Here is a 14,764-nt window from a genome sequence, read left to right as displayed (position 1 = left end):
TTCTATCTATTGTTCTATCGTTCTATCTATCTATCTATCTTGTTCTATCATTCTATTGTTCTATCTGTCATTCTGTCTATCGTTCTAGCTATCGTTCTATCATTCTATCGTTCTGTCTATCTATCTATCTATCTATCTATCGTTCGTTCGTTCGTTCGTTCGTTCGTTCTATCTATTGTTATATCATTCGTTCTATTGTTCATTCTATCTATCGTTCTAACTATTGTTCTATCTATCAATATATCGTTCTATCTATCGTTCTATCTATCTGTCTATCTATCTATCTATCTATCTATTGATCTAGCTATCATTCTATCATTCTATCTATCTATATTGTTCGATCATTCTATTGTTTTATCTATCATTCTATCTATCTATCTATTGTTCTATTGTTCTATCGGTTTATCGTTCGTTCTATCATTCGTTCTATCGTTCGTTCTATTGTTTGTTCTTCTATCGTTCGTTCTATTGTTCTATCTATCAATATATCGTTCTATCTATCTATCTTCTATCTATCTATCTATCTATTGATCTAGCTATCATTCTATCATTCTGTCTAACTATCTATATTGTTCTATCATTCTATTGTTTTATCTATCATTCTGTCTATCTATCTATCTATTGTTCTATCGTTCTATCGGTTTATCGTTCGTTCTATCATTCGTTCTATCGTTCATTCTATTGTTTGTTCTATCTATCGTTCTAACTATTGTTCATTCTATCGATATATCGTTCTATCGTTCATTCTATCATTCGTTCTATCATTCATTCTATCGTTTGTTCTATCATTTGTTCTATGTATTCTATCTATCTATCGTTCGTTCTATCGTTCGTTCTATCATTCGTTCTATCATTCTATTGTTCCTTCTATCATTGGTTCTTATCATTCTATCATTCTATTTATCTATCTATCGTTCTATCTATCTATCTATCTATCATTCTTTCTATCTATCTGTTGTTCTATTGTTCTATGTATCATTCTATCTATCTATCTTATCTATCCATCTTTCTACCTATCTATCTGAGTGTTTCTCGTTCCCATCTCTTTCTGTCTCTCTCTTTCTGTGTGTGTTCTGCAGGGTTCACCCCCCTCTCTTCACCTCTCTCTCTCTCTCTCTCTCTCTCTCTCTCTCTCTCTTGCGCTCCGTCAGTGTGTTGTGTAGTATGGTTGAGGCTGTGTGCGCGTCTCTCAGTACAGATGCTGAAGGGTGATTACTCTTCTCTGTGACTCACGGCATTGTGGATTTGACATGATCGTCTGGTTCAGTAAGTAAAACTCATCTCTGCTACTAGTGCCGCATCATTTTACAGTTAATGCACGTTTGCGAGGGCAATCTTCACTGTGGCGTACAGGAACATGGAGCAACTGTGTCCTTCACATGCAGAAGGTTGTCACGCTGGCAGGTGGGGACGCATTGGGTTTCACGCTGTGTCTTAAACGAGCCCACAGAGCTCCTGACCAGTGTCACGGCTGTTTATTCTCCATTGGAAGCTCCAGTTACAGTTGAATGGGATTATGTCAAAGCTCTCTTGCATGTGTGCCCTCAGATATACGCCTGAGCACAGACAGATTTAGCTGCCGAGGGTTTCCGACACTGAGTTCGACCGCTTCAGAATGAGTCAGCCGGTATAAAGTTTGTTGTGTGGATTTCGCTTTCTCAGATCGTCTTCAGGGGACACATGGCGGTGACCTCCAGAGGAGTAGCTACACTGCGACAAAATAGTGTTTTTGGATGCGCTAGGTTAGTACACGCGGGGGGATCTCGTCCGTGACATTGACAGCAGATCCTCATTATTAAGTCACAGTTTCATTGTCATAGAGCATGAACTATTACAGAGAATGCTTGTTATTAAGATAACATGCTTGTTGAAAAAAAGATTTTTACATTGAGTTATGATATAAAATCAGCGAACATGATGTTGTATATGGAAAGGTTATATAAGTTACAGACGGCTCAGCGTTTTGGTCACGCAGTAGGTGTCATGTGCACAAGCGCCTCAGCTGTAAATGTGTGTCTGCTGTAATTACTGCAGAAATTGACTGTTGCTGCTGCTGTGGATCGTCCTTCATCATGCCGGCAGCGAGAGGCTCGCTCATTACCGCCGCGTGTGGGGGTGTATGATTGTATCTGTAGGGGATCCGGTTAGTGCATGTTGCATTCTGATGCGTCATCCCCGCGCACATGTGCCGGACGTTCACGAGCCCACAGCTGGGTTATGACAGACACAAGTGCAGCCCTGCGGTGCTGGATCGTCTGTCACACGGAGTGAACGCGCCGCGGATGAGGTCAAATGCTTTGCGCTGTCCTGGAGGGATCTTTTTCTCTTTTATTCACAGCTTGTCTTTGTGTTTGTGCATAGAGTACAGTATTAATCATTAGCTCAGGGACTGCAGGGTTTTGGGTGGAGGGAGGGGGTGCTTTGGGATCTACTGCCGTTCAGTACTAATAAACCTGCTATTTACTGTACAGTTCATGTTGTAATGTTGTTTTGTAAAAAACAAATCTAGTACACTTTACAATAAGGTTCCATTTGCTTGCATTAGAACTGACCTGTCTTCTAAAGCATTTATTAATCTTAGTTCATTTCAGCATTTACTAATACAATGCTGAAATCAAAAGTTGTTTGTGTTAATATTATATAATGAACCTGAGCTGACTTGAAGTGACAATGAACAGTTGTGTTTTAATTAACTAATATAAACAAAGATGAATAAATACTGTAATAAATGCATTGATCTTTGTTAGTTAATTAACTGTGTTAACTAATTGGACGTTATTGTAAAATGTTACCAAAAAGTCTGATACATTTCACAAAGTTGACAAAAATACATTATTTCTGACTGTTCTCTGACATTCTGTTCTCTGATTCTTCAAACATTATGGGAATGTTACTTTTGAATGTTCTTTAAACATTCTGGAACCTTGTCAGAATGTTCTGAATTTCTGAGAACATTGAACATTGATGGTTCCATGAAGAAACGTTAACATCCATAGAAACTTCCCATTGCACAAAAAGTTATTTATAGTGAAAAGGGTTTCTTTTAGATTATTAAAGTGCCCTCTTATGCTGTTTTAAAGTTTTCTAATGTTGTTTCTCGTCTCCTACAACAGGTTCACATTCATCCGAGATCAAAAACACTTTAATTCTCTCATAATATCCACTGCAGCATCAGCTCTTTTCTCTCAGTGTCTGAAACGCTTCCATCAAGGATTCGGTCTCTCTAAACCCCGCCTTTCTGAGAGCTGCTCTGCTGTGATTGGTCAGAAACCAAACGCTCATTATCATATCTGAATCTCAGCTCTTGATTCGCAGTGATACGAACAGTAACGACGGCGTCGATTTTACCGTATCAATCTCAGCAGAAAACAGCGTCTTCTCGACATGAACGACACGAACCAAACTCTTCCAGTCTCAGATACAACTACAGTGATTGAGGGCGGGGCAAAGAGATGCTGTTCAGCCAATCAAGACCAGAGGCTGGCATTATGCAAATTAGTTTCAAACCTACGAGCAGGAAGTGAGACTGAATTACTGACGACTCGTTTCAGTTCAGAATCACTTTTTTCTTTCATTTATCTGCAGTTTGATCTTTGCAGACCTTTTACATTCACAAACAGCTTTACATGAAAGGGAATAAAAGAGGCACTTTAAAATGTTCTTCACACTAAGACAAAAATGGTTCTTTTAAGAACTGATCTCTGAAAGGTTTTATGGTCCTCCTATTGCATCGTTATGAAAACCCCATTGAAACTGAGTATAGTAACATCCTAGCATTGTGGTGGTGAGTTCTGCTTCTTCAGCTGTGCTATTCTTCACTTATCATCAAGCTCACGGCCATGTGTTCAGCAGCAAAACTTTCATACAGGTGCTGGTCATATAATTAGAATATCATCAAAAAGTTGATTTATTTCACTAATTCCATTCAAAAAGTGAAACTTGTATATTATATTCATTCATTACACACAGACTGATATATTTCAAATGTTTATTTCTTTTAATTTTGATGATTATAACTGACAACTAAGGAAAATCCAAAATTCAGTATCTCAGAAAATTAGAATATTACTTAAGACCAATACAAAGAAAGGATTTTTAGAAATCTTGGCCAACTGAAAAGTATGAACATGAAAAGTATGAGCATGTACAGCACTCAATAATTAGTTGGGGCTCCTTTTGCCCCAGGAATGCGACAGCTGAAACCCATGTCTTGCATACGTCTGTGCGTAGTGGTTCTTGAAGCTCTGACTCCAGCTGCAGTCCACTCTTTGTGAATCTCCCCCACATTTTTGAATGAGTTTTGTTTCACAATCCTCTCCAGGGTGCGGTTATCCCTATTGCTTGTACACTTTTTTCTACCACATCTTTTCCTTCCCTTCGCCTCTCTATTGATGTGCTTGGACACAGAGCTCTGTGAACAGCCAGCCTCTTTTGCAATGACCTTTTGTGTCTTGCCCTCCTTGTGCAAGGTGTCAATGGTCGTCTTTTGGACAACTGTCAAGTCAGCAGTCTTCCCCATGATTGTGTAGCCTACAGAACTAGACTGAGAGACCATTTAAAGGCCTTTGCAGGTGTTTTGAGTTAATTAGCTGATTAGAGTGTGGCACCAGGTGTCTTCAATATTAAACCGTTTCACAATATTCTAATTTTCTGAGATACTGAATTTTAATCATCAAAATTAAAATAAATAAACATATGAAATATATCAGCCTGTGTGTAATGAATGAATATAATATACAAGTTTCACTTTTTTAATGGAATTAGTGAAATAAATCAACTTTTTGATGATATTCTAATTATATGACCAGCACCTGTCCATGTTTCCTGCTGGTGATTTAGTTCAGAAGTCATGCGTTCAGCTCTAGTTTGACACATTAATGTCATGTAGATGTTTGGAGGCTCTTTTGCTGGTGCTCATGAGCGCCTCCTTTTGCCTGCATTACGTCACCAAAAGGAGGACTTGGGACCCAAGGGTTTAGGTCGGTATTTGGGACACAAGCATTTTGTTTAATGCTATTAAAATGTGCAGACAAATTGATTTGTTGCCAGCTTCTCTAACTAAAACTCAAGCAGATTTAGAGCAGGTAAACGCACAACTGCAAAAATTAAACGTCTGTCATCATTTACTCACCCTAAAACCACATTTTGGCCATGCAGCAACGATGAATGTACAGTAGGCCTATCATAAAGTAGTCGATGCTGTCTGTCTGTCCACACTGAACACAAAAAACGCCATGTGACACGTTCAATAGAGACACTGGTCATGTTTGCTTGTGTGACAGTAGTTTTTAGCTTTTACAGTAACAGGCTACTTTTTCCAGTGGCGTAACTCTACATTGTTGTGTTTGTCACATTGAGTTGTTCCAGCAGATTTACAGTCAAACAACCTGAGGCAATAAAAAACAAGCTCTTAAACTGTTCTCTCTCTCTCATTAAGTTTGTACAGACCATTCATTTGAGCAAACAATAAATATTTAAAAACAAATGCACTTCTAAATAAAAGCTTCCCAACTTTGTTAGCCAGACTTTTACATAAAATAACAACCTACTTTAGAAGTATTAAGCTATTTTCTGTACTGTTTTGGACCCTCTCTTTGAAACACTCTTTTGATAGACATGCCGGATTCAATACTTGGAAGTAAACTACCACTTCTATAATTGGGTAACGATTTTGAATATTAAAATAATTTTCAACATCCCCGCCATTACAGGTGTGGAATTGTTTTGAAAACTTCCAACGTTCATCCATTCATGTTTGAGTCTGATCCCGAATCAGAAGACAAATACCCAAGATACTCCAGTCTGTGACAGCACGGTAATTAATCACCTTTATTCATGTTTATTTGTGATGTATTATTTTATTTTATTATATTATATTAGTGTTGAAACGAAGACGCTACAGGAAGGTGTGTATATATTGTTACAAATTTGAAACATTTGCCAACTGTGAAATATTTGCATACAGTATTACATATGCTTTATAAGTCTTGATTGTATAAAGTTGAAGTACTTGGAGTTTCCAGAGTTATAGTTGACAGGATGGTGTTTTGTGTAAATGAATTATTGTTGTACTGTCGGTAACAGAAAAGCAATAGTGACACATGGTAAAAACACTGTTACTCACACGTTTCTGTCAGACCCAATATACTCTTCACTGCATCATCTTTTATTTTCAGCCTGCACTGACACTCGTACGTTTTTTGCTAAATTGTACGTATTTTACAAGTTGACAAATTTGTATGAATTTGTACGAATGACCTACCCCTAACCCCGCCCCTAAACCAACCTGTCACTGGGGTTTAGACAAATCATATGAATTTGTACGAGTACGGATACGAAATACGTACGAATTGGTCATGAGATAGCATTGGTTTTTCCACAACTCTGTGTTTCAAAATGTCTTGTAATCCTCAGAGGCGTCTCTAGTAATCCACATGACATGTGTGAATCGGTGGGCAGGGCTAAAGAGGTGATGATGTAGAAGTAGGCGTCAATTTTCTTCTGCAGAGGCGGTCTTTCCTCGTACTATGACGTCATACTGAGACAAAAACTGAGCATGTTTCAATAAAAGCTATTTTTGGAAATTTTGGGTTCTGAAACTTAGCCTACAGGATATTTTTTATAGTATGATGATCTCTTATATATCAAAAGCTCAAGGAAAAGTTGATTTCTCAATTCATGACCCATTTAATGTCAGGAGGAGGAGAAACACATTAAGAAACATCCATATAAATAACGGCCGAAGTACTGTTAATACACTCTAAAAAAAAAGCTGGGTCAAAAACAACCCAATTTGGGTTATTTGGCAACCCAGTGCTGGATCATAATTGAACCAGCCCAGCGTTGGGTTGTTTTTACCCAGCTGGCTGGGTTAAATGTTTGACCCAACCTGCTGGGTAGTTTTATTTCACCCAACTATTGTTTAAAAGTTACTGTATTTCTTGCTTAAAATCAACCTAAAACATGTTGGAAATGAACATTTATTAATATTTTAATGAATAATAATTAAACAATAAACATTAAATTGCTTATTAATAAATATTCACCTTTTGATTATTATTGTTGCCTGTAATTTCCAGCATATTTTGGGTTCATTTTAAGCCAGACATATAGCCATTTTTAAACAATAGTTGGATAATAAAACTACCCAGCATGTTGAGCAAACATTTAACCCAACCGGGTTGGGTTGTTTTTAACCCAGCACTTTTTAGAGTGTAACTTAACAGAAAAAGGTGCTGGTCATTTTTCTACAGATTTTTTCCTACAGTAAAGTACAGTATTTGTCAAGTTGGTCTGTAAATAATCTGCATTACTGCTCTGGAAATAGGCTAATCTGCCTTAAACTGCCATAAATGATTTTTCTTTTATAACACATGACTCACAGAATGAAATATGATTCACGCAGCTGTTGTATAATACTTTAATAATGGCGTCTGAACAGCTGTCCTCATTGTGAAGCCACACAGCAGTGAGAAGACATGAATCGAGCCATTAGGAGCTGTCTGAATCATTACACTGAAAACTTTACATTGCAAAAACTGTGCTTATGAGTACACATTAAGATTCATATTTATGCATTTCGCAGATGCTTTTATTGATAGTGAATTACAGTATACATTACCAGTGCATTTAATTTACTTTTACCAACAGCAAATGTGTTTGTGAATGGCTGTTTTACAAAGGCTTCTCATTTCTCATTCTGTTTTAATCTGCATTTCACTTTTTTACATAGATTTAAGGCAAAAAAATGTTGATAATCTTTACTGTATGTTGAATGTAAATAGTGGTAGATAGCAAGTATAAGTTCATATAGTGATAGATTCACACAAACTCTAAATAAAAGCAATATACTGTTGATACTAAAGGTAAAATATGTGAGCAGTGGTGGGCTGAGCAAATCTCTAGCACTGCGGCTTCTGAACTAAATGTGCAGATGTATGGAGTTAAATAGCGTCAGGAGATGAATCCTGTGGACCAGATATAGCTTGGGCACCATCTTTAATATTTCATGTGTTATGGCAGATGTGTGTGCTTGCTTTGACACGTTACGTGAGGCAGATGAGAGCAGCCCTGGATGATGTTTGCATAGTCAGACTCTGGATCAATACGTCAGAACGGACAGAACTGCTCCTCAGACGCCCTATCATGCTTTCTCACCAATGCCTGGAAATGACACACTTCATCTTTAAGAGATTGGGAGGAGAAGAGAATGACTGACAGATGATTAGAGAGAAGTCCCGCCCACTTTCTAAAACACTCATTAACCAGAGACTCTATTTCAAAGTCAGAATTGACAGAAATTTGTTAGAAAATCAAAGCCACATGTCTAACCAAATTGTGTTCCACATTTGAAGTTGATTTCACAAAAATTGAGCCGATGTAATATCAGTCTCTGGTGTCTCCAGAATGTGTCTGTGAAGTTTCAGCTCAAAATCCCCCACAGATAATTTATTATAGCTTGTCAAATTTGCCCCTATTTGAGCAAAAACACACTGTTTTTGAGTGTGTCCCTTTAAATGCAAATGAGCTTTAACAGCTCAACAACAACAAAGCTGGAGAATCTCACGCAGCCAAAATGAGGATTGTCAGTAACGGTGTTCAGCCTTACATTGTTCAAACCGGAGTCGACACTGATGGAGAGACTCAGGAAGAAGTTACAACTTTTAGAATGAAACTGGACGTTTCTGAATGGTTAGTGGATAAATTGATGTAGTTGCTGTGGAGTTGATTCAACTCATCCACTAGCATGTGCCGTCATGTTCATCTTTTGTGTTGAATTGACCCTTGTTTGTGAAGCAGTCCGGGGTAAAATGACGGCATTTACAAAAACAACTCTTCCTCTTCTCTAAAGCAGCCCAACATGGCCCTGCCCCCTTTGTTGTGTGTTCTCGGGGGCGGGGTTTATGTAAATTTTAGGGTTTGTGATGTCACAAACCCAGGAAGAAGCTCGTTGTAGTCCTTAAACAGTGATTTCTGTAAAAGAAAATATCTCTCTTTGCATTGAACTTTGAGCGTCGTAACTTTGCAGATGTTGTTTATGCTCAAAAAGCAACATTACACACTAACTAAAGTTAAAAAAGTCAAATCATAATCAACCACCCCTTTAATGCTTTAAAGGGCTGGTTGATTATGATTTGATTTATTTAACTTTAGTTAGTGTGTAATGTTGCTGTTTCCATGCTAATGCAATGACCAATTCCAAAACGGCTTACACAGGATGAATTTTGAGTGTACTAAATATGTGATGGGAAATGAAGCACAGCAAGTTTCCCACTGACAGTTAAGAAGTTATTTATTTGGAAGTAAATAAATCATGTGCTTTTCCCATTACTGCTGAAAATCAGTCCATTTGAGTCGTGTTTTAGATGCAGTTCGCATGTGGAATTGAATTGATTTTCCTGGCAAACCCGAGAGACATTTCGCCCCCGCACGGCACCGTAAGCGTCCTCCCATGCAGCCCGTATCTGCAAAGCAAAGGTGACATCCTCTGCGGTAGATCAATATGCAGCGTCAGCACATCATGGAGCCCCGGGGACACGCAGCGGTGGACGGCACACGCTGGACCCGCAGACGTGACATCTGAGAGGGCTTTCACTGCGCAGCCGGCGGAGGTCCCCGTACTGAGAGACTGGCGGCGGCAGGGAGTCGAGTGTGTGGCCAGGAAGTCACATGTCATCTGCTCTCTCTGAAACGGAACCCAGCCATCGCATTAAAGGGCAGCGCGCCGCTGCTCGCCTCATGATGAGGATGATGATGCTGTCTTTGTGCATTTGCATTCATTTCTTATCTAGATGCTTTTTTTGAAAAAATAAGAATTAAAAAGAATGTTTGTGACAAAACACCGACATTTCTTAAATTCTGTGGCGGGTTATTTTAGTTAAAAACAGCTGCTGTACACACACACTACTATAATAATGCTCTTTAAAAGTCGTTTAAAGGTGCCCTAGAATCAAAAATTGAATTTACCTCGGCATAGTTGAATAACAAGAGTTCAGTACATGGAAATGACATACAGTGAGTCTCAAACTCCATTGCTTCCTCCTTCTTATATAAATCTCATTTGTTTAAAAGACCTCAGAAGAACAGGCGAATCTCAACATAACACCAACTGTTACAGTATGTAACAGTCGGGATCATTAATATGTACGCCCCCAATATTTGCATATGCCAGCCCATGTTCAAGGCATTACACAAGGGCAGCCAGTATTAACGTCTGGATCTGTGCACAGCTGAATCATCAGACTAGGTAAGCAAGCAAGAACAATAGCGAAAAATGGCAGATGGAGCAATAATAACTGACATGATCCATGATATCATGATATTTTTAGTGATATTTGTAATTTGTCTTTGTAAATGTTTTGTTAGCATGTTGCTAATGTATTGTTAAATGTGGTTAAAGTTACCATCGTTTCTTACTGTATTCATGGAGACAAGAGAGCCGTCGCTATTTTCATTTTTAAACACTTGCAGTCTGTATAATTTATAAACACAAATTCATTCTTTATAAATCTCTCCAACAGTGTAGCATTAGCCGTTAGCCACGGAGCACCATCAAACTCATTCAGAATCAAATGTAAACATCCAAATAAATACTATACTCACACGATCCGATGCATGCATGCAGCATGCATGACGAACATCTTGTAAAGATCCATTTGAGGGTTATATTAGCTGTGTGAACTTTGTAAATGCACTGTATTATAGTCGAGAGCTCAGGGGCAGGGAGCGCGAGATTTAAAGGGGCCGCGCGCTGAATCGGTGCATAGTTAATGATGCCCCAAAATAGGCAGTTAAAAAAATTAATAAAAAAAAATCTATGGGGCATTTTGAGCTGAAACTTCACAGACACATTCAGGAGACACCTTAGACTTATATTACATCTTGTAAAAACTGGTTCTAGGGCACCTTTAATGAATCTCATGAAGAACTTTTAGTAATACTTCAGTTTGGAGAACACATATTCACTATTAACTACAACTTTTGCCTTAATAAACTCCTAATTACTGGTAAGGTAGTTTTGTAGTGTTTAAGTTTAGGTATTGAGTAGGATTAATGGATGTAGAATATGATCATGCAGAATAATGCATTAATATGTGCTTTATAAGTACTAATAAACAGCCAATATACTAGTAATATGCATGCTAATTAGCAACTAGTTAAAAGCGAGAATTGAACACTAAAATAAAGTGTTACCAAACATCCCAGCTCAAAGAGGCGGGACATGGGTGGAGCTGAGGTGCCTGGTTGCAGAAACCACGCCCACCTAGCTTGACATGACAAAGTTAGCTCAGGCTAAAGATCTATCTTAGATACTATCTAAAATATTAATAAAGATAACAAATTATACATCATTTGAAAGTTCTAATTGTTTACTGTCAATCTACAGTGTATGTTTTATGATATAGATGCTCCAGCAGCAGTAGTATTGTCATTTGTGTCAAGTGTGCAAATGACAACACACAAAATCAAAATGGGACTTAATACATTTATAATGAAATAGCGATCACGAGATTAATCCAATCCGATCCATGATAAGCGTCCATTGAAAAATATCCAACAGCACTTTTTGTCCACAAAAGCAATAAATCCATGAAATATTGATATATTGTTTGCATCACATTTCTTCTGAATGATCTGTTCTCCATCATCGTTCTTCAAGAAATTATGCAATCTGAGCAACGTTTATGATGTAAAACTGTATATTGATTGTATACACTGGACTGAGAACTGAGGACTGTTTATACTCAGCTATTTCAATTTAATGGCAATTAAAAGGACCTATTAATTGCCATTAAAGTGAAATTACTGAACCTAAACATACAAGGCTTGTTAAAAATGAAGAACATTTCAGACGGCACTTAGAGGCTTTTGCATCTGAAGTATTCATATACATTACCTTTTCGATGTAAAATATGAGAAATATATTTTTGTAAATTATATAATTCTTGTAAAACATGCAAATATTCTCAAAATTCACACATTTTGAAATTCTCAAGATTTATAAGTCTGAATGCTGTAATGACACAGTTGTGTTTCCATGACTAGTAATGGTTGTGTAACTCACCCACGCACAATACAGTATTTTAGGTACGTATCCCAGTCAGTTACAGAATCATAAAAAGTTGCAGTATAGTCACTCACTAGGGCACTATTTCCCACAATGCCACTTTTCTAGTTAATGTAAAAATATTAGTGCAGCAAGTTGTTGGTCACAGGCCAGCAGTTCAGTAGCTTTCCATTTAGATGATAGTGGGTGATGACGTCCGATTCGCAGAGGTGTTCAGGTCTGGACCTCACGCACTCAATAAATCATTTCTTTATGGATTTATGCACAGGGTTTTGGAAATACTGGAACAGAAGAGGATCATTAGAGGACACATTATTCTCTAGATGTCATTAGCATTATGATTCACGTTCACTGGAATTAGATATGATGAATGCAAACGTTTGATGCACACGTGAATGTGAGTTTATGAACACAAGCTCAGGTGTGAAGTCCTCAGTGAGGTTACGGAGGTACGGCAATCTGCGCACCTTCACGTGTTTGGGCCTTTTCTTCTCACGGCAGCTCTTTCACCAGGCTGGCGTTGAGAGACAGGCTGCATTAAGGTCTCGGCGGCAACAAAGGGCGATCTCTCAAGCCGTGGTTTGCGTGCAGTCATGTGAGAGACATAGCGTGTAATATCCAGCTCTCTCCGCAAAGGCCTGCCAACCCCGGAGCGATCCGTGCTGTCGTTCTTCAAAAGACCCTCTCTCGCCATGGACAAAGGCGGACTCTCGGGAAGAAAAGGCAGCGTGGCTCGCAATCTATTTACCCTTTACACCAAAATGACTTCCAGTGGCACTCTTTCATCCACAGCTATTTGTTTCAGAAATAACCCCGTCTCCGTAGGGAGATCTTCACATTCACTTCCGCTGATCTGAGATCACAACATAATTAAAACTTGCCATGCAGACAAAGAAAACCTGTTTTGCAATTTGATGCTGAATTGTGTTTATGGAAAAACACCAAAATGACTATTCCATCATCATTTACTCCAATCCTTCTGTGAACACGAAAGAAAAAGATGCTCTTTTCTAATGTAATGCAATTACACAACCTGTAGGCTCATTGGAAAAATGTCTCATTTCTGCAAAATATCACGATGCTTCTTTCATGTTGTGCGACACTTTTGTGAATTGTTCCATGAGTGCCACTTAAAGCACATTCGGTTTGATATGTAACAGATTAATGTGAATCTGCCAACTTTTGTTGTACGCGTCGCAGCTGTTCAGAAATGAAGTGGCGCTGAAAGGTTAATGCATGTGAAACTAATGTAGCAGCTACACTAAACCAACCCTATAGTGTTAACTGGATGAACGCCTGCTGAATATGAAGAAAAACACATTTACTATGCCAGAAAAGGTAAACGTATAGAGCTGATTATGATGCAAATGTCAAAATGCATTCGTTTACAAATCATGCACTATGGTGAAAGTGTTTTGAGAAACCATGTGAGAAGTCTTTATTAATCCGCCCCTGTAATCATGATTTGTGTGAAAAGGAATAACATTTGTTGGTGTTTTACTGCCTCTAGTGTTCATTTCACCATAAAAGCAGCACAAATGAGCTTCACCTGTGGTTTATTCCAGGTGTTCTGAAGCTGCTGGATGTCAGCCTTAATCAGTTGCTCAGTACAATTCTCAAAACGTTGATGAGGAAATCATTTTTGGGTGATTTATTTTTCTGAAGAAAATGTGAGTAGTGCTTGCCGTGGCAATACTTGGCATCATGTGGATGGTAGGCAGTTGCTAGGGTGATATGGGTGGTTTCTGCAGTGTTATGGGTGGTTACCAAGGTGTTGCTAGGGCATTGCTATGTGGTTGCTAAGGTGTTCTGGGTGGTTGCTAGGGTGTTGCTAGGCAGTTGCTATGGTGTTAAGGGGGTTTATATTGTATTATGGGTGGTTGCTAGGGTGTTGCTAGGCAGTTGCTATGGTGTTAAAGGGGTTTATATTGTATTATGGGTGGTTTCTATGGTATTCTGGGTGGTTTCTAGGGTGTTGCTAGGCAGTTGCTAGTGCATTGCTGTGTGGTTTCTGTTGTGTTCTAAGTGGCTGCTAGGCTGTTACTAGGCAGTTGCTAAGGTGTTATGGGTGGTCTCTAGAGTATTATGGGTGGTTTCTAGGGTGTTCTAGGTGGTTACTATGGTGTTGCTAGGGCATTGCTATGTGGTCTCTAGGGTGTTCTAGGTGGTTACTATGGTGTTGCTAGGGCATTGCTATGTGGTCTCTAGGGTGTTACTAGGCAGTTGTTAGGGCATTGCTATGTGGTTGCTAGGGTGTTCTGGGTAGTTGCTAGGGTGTTGCTAGGCAGTTGCTATTGTGTTAAGGGGAGTTTATTGTGTATTATGGGTGGTTTGCATGGTGTTCTGGGTGGTTACTAGGGTGTTGCTAGGCAGTTGCTAGTGCATTGCTATGTGGTTTCTATGGTGTTCTAGGTGGCTGCTAGGGTGTTGCTAGGCAGTTGCTAAGGTGTTATGGGTGGCTTCTAGAGTATTATGGGTGGTTTCTAGGGTGTTCTGGGTGATTACTAGGGTGTTGATAGGCAATTGCTTGGGCAATGCTATGTGGTTGCTAGGGTGTTGCTAGGCATTTGCTAAGGTGTTACAGGTGGTTTCTAGGGTAGGGTATTATAAGTGGTTTCTAGGGTGTCCTGGGTGGTTACTAGGGTGTTGCCAGGCAGTTGCTATGCAGTTGCTAGGGTGTTGCTAGGCAGTTGCTAG

The 14,764-nt window shown here is 38.9% G+C and overlaps 1 protein-coding gene across 13 annotated transcripts in view; it reads left to right on the top strand.

Moving 5' to 3' along the window:
- atp2b2 (ATPase plasma membrane Ca2+ transporting 2) overlaps positions 1-14,764 on the top strand; it is a 184,737-nt gene that overhangs the window by 72,976 nt on the left and 96,997 nt on the right. For 7 of the 13 annotated variants that reach the window (XR_007182078.1, XM_048172024.1, XM_048172023.1 and 4 more), the window contains exon 1: positions 1,120-1,266. The exons of 1 other annotated variant lie outside the window; for it this stretch is intronic. The gene's annotated coding sequence lies outside the window, so the exon portion shown is untranslated. Of the gene's footprint in view, positions 1-1,119; positions 1,267-1,520; positions 1,743-14,764 lie in introns of those variants that run through there. 5 more of the 13 variants (XM_048172022.1, XM_048172018.1, XM_048172014.1 and 2 more) reach the window with 2 other exon arrangements.

Source organism: Megalobrama amblycephala, linkage group LG21 (genome assembly GCF_018812025.1).
Source record: "Megalobrama amblycephala isolate DHTTF-2021 linkage group LG21, ASM1881202v1, whole genome shotgun sequence".
Lineage (NCBI taxonomy): Eukaryota > Metazoa > Chordata > Actinopteri > Cypriniformes > Xenocyprididae > Megalobrama > Megalobrama amblycephala.
The sequence above is the reverse complement of the archived record's forward strand: the minus strand, read 5'-3'. Positions and strand labels throughout refer to the sequence as shown.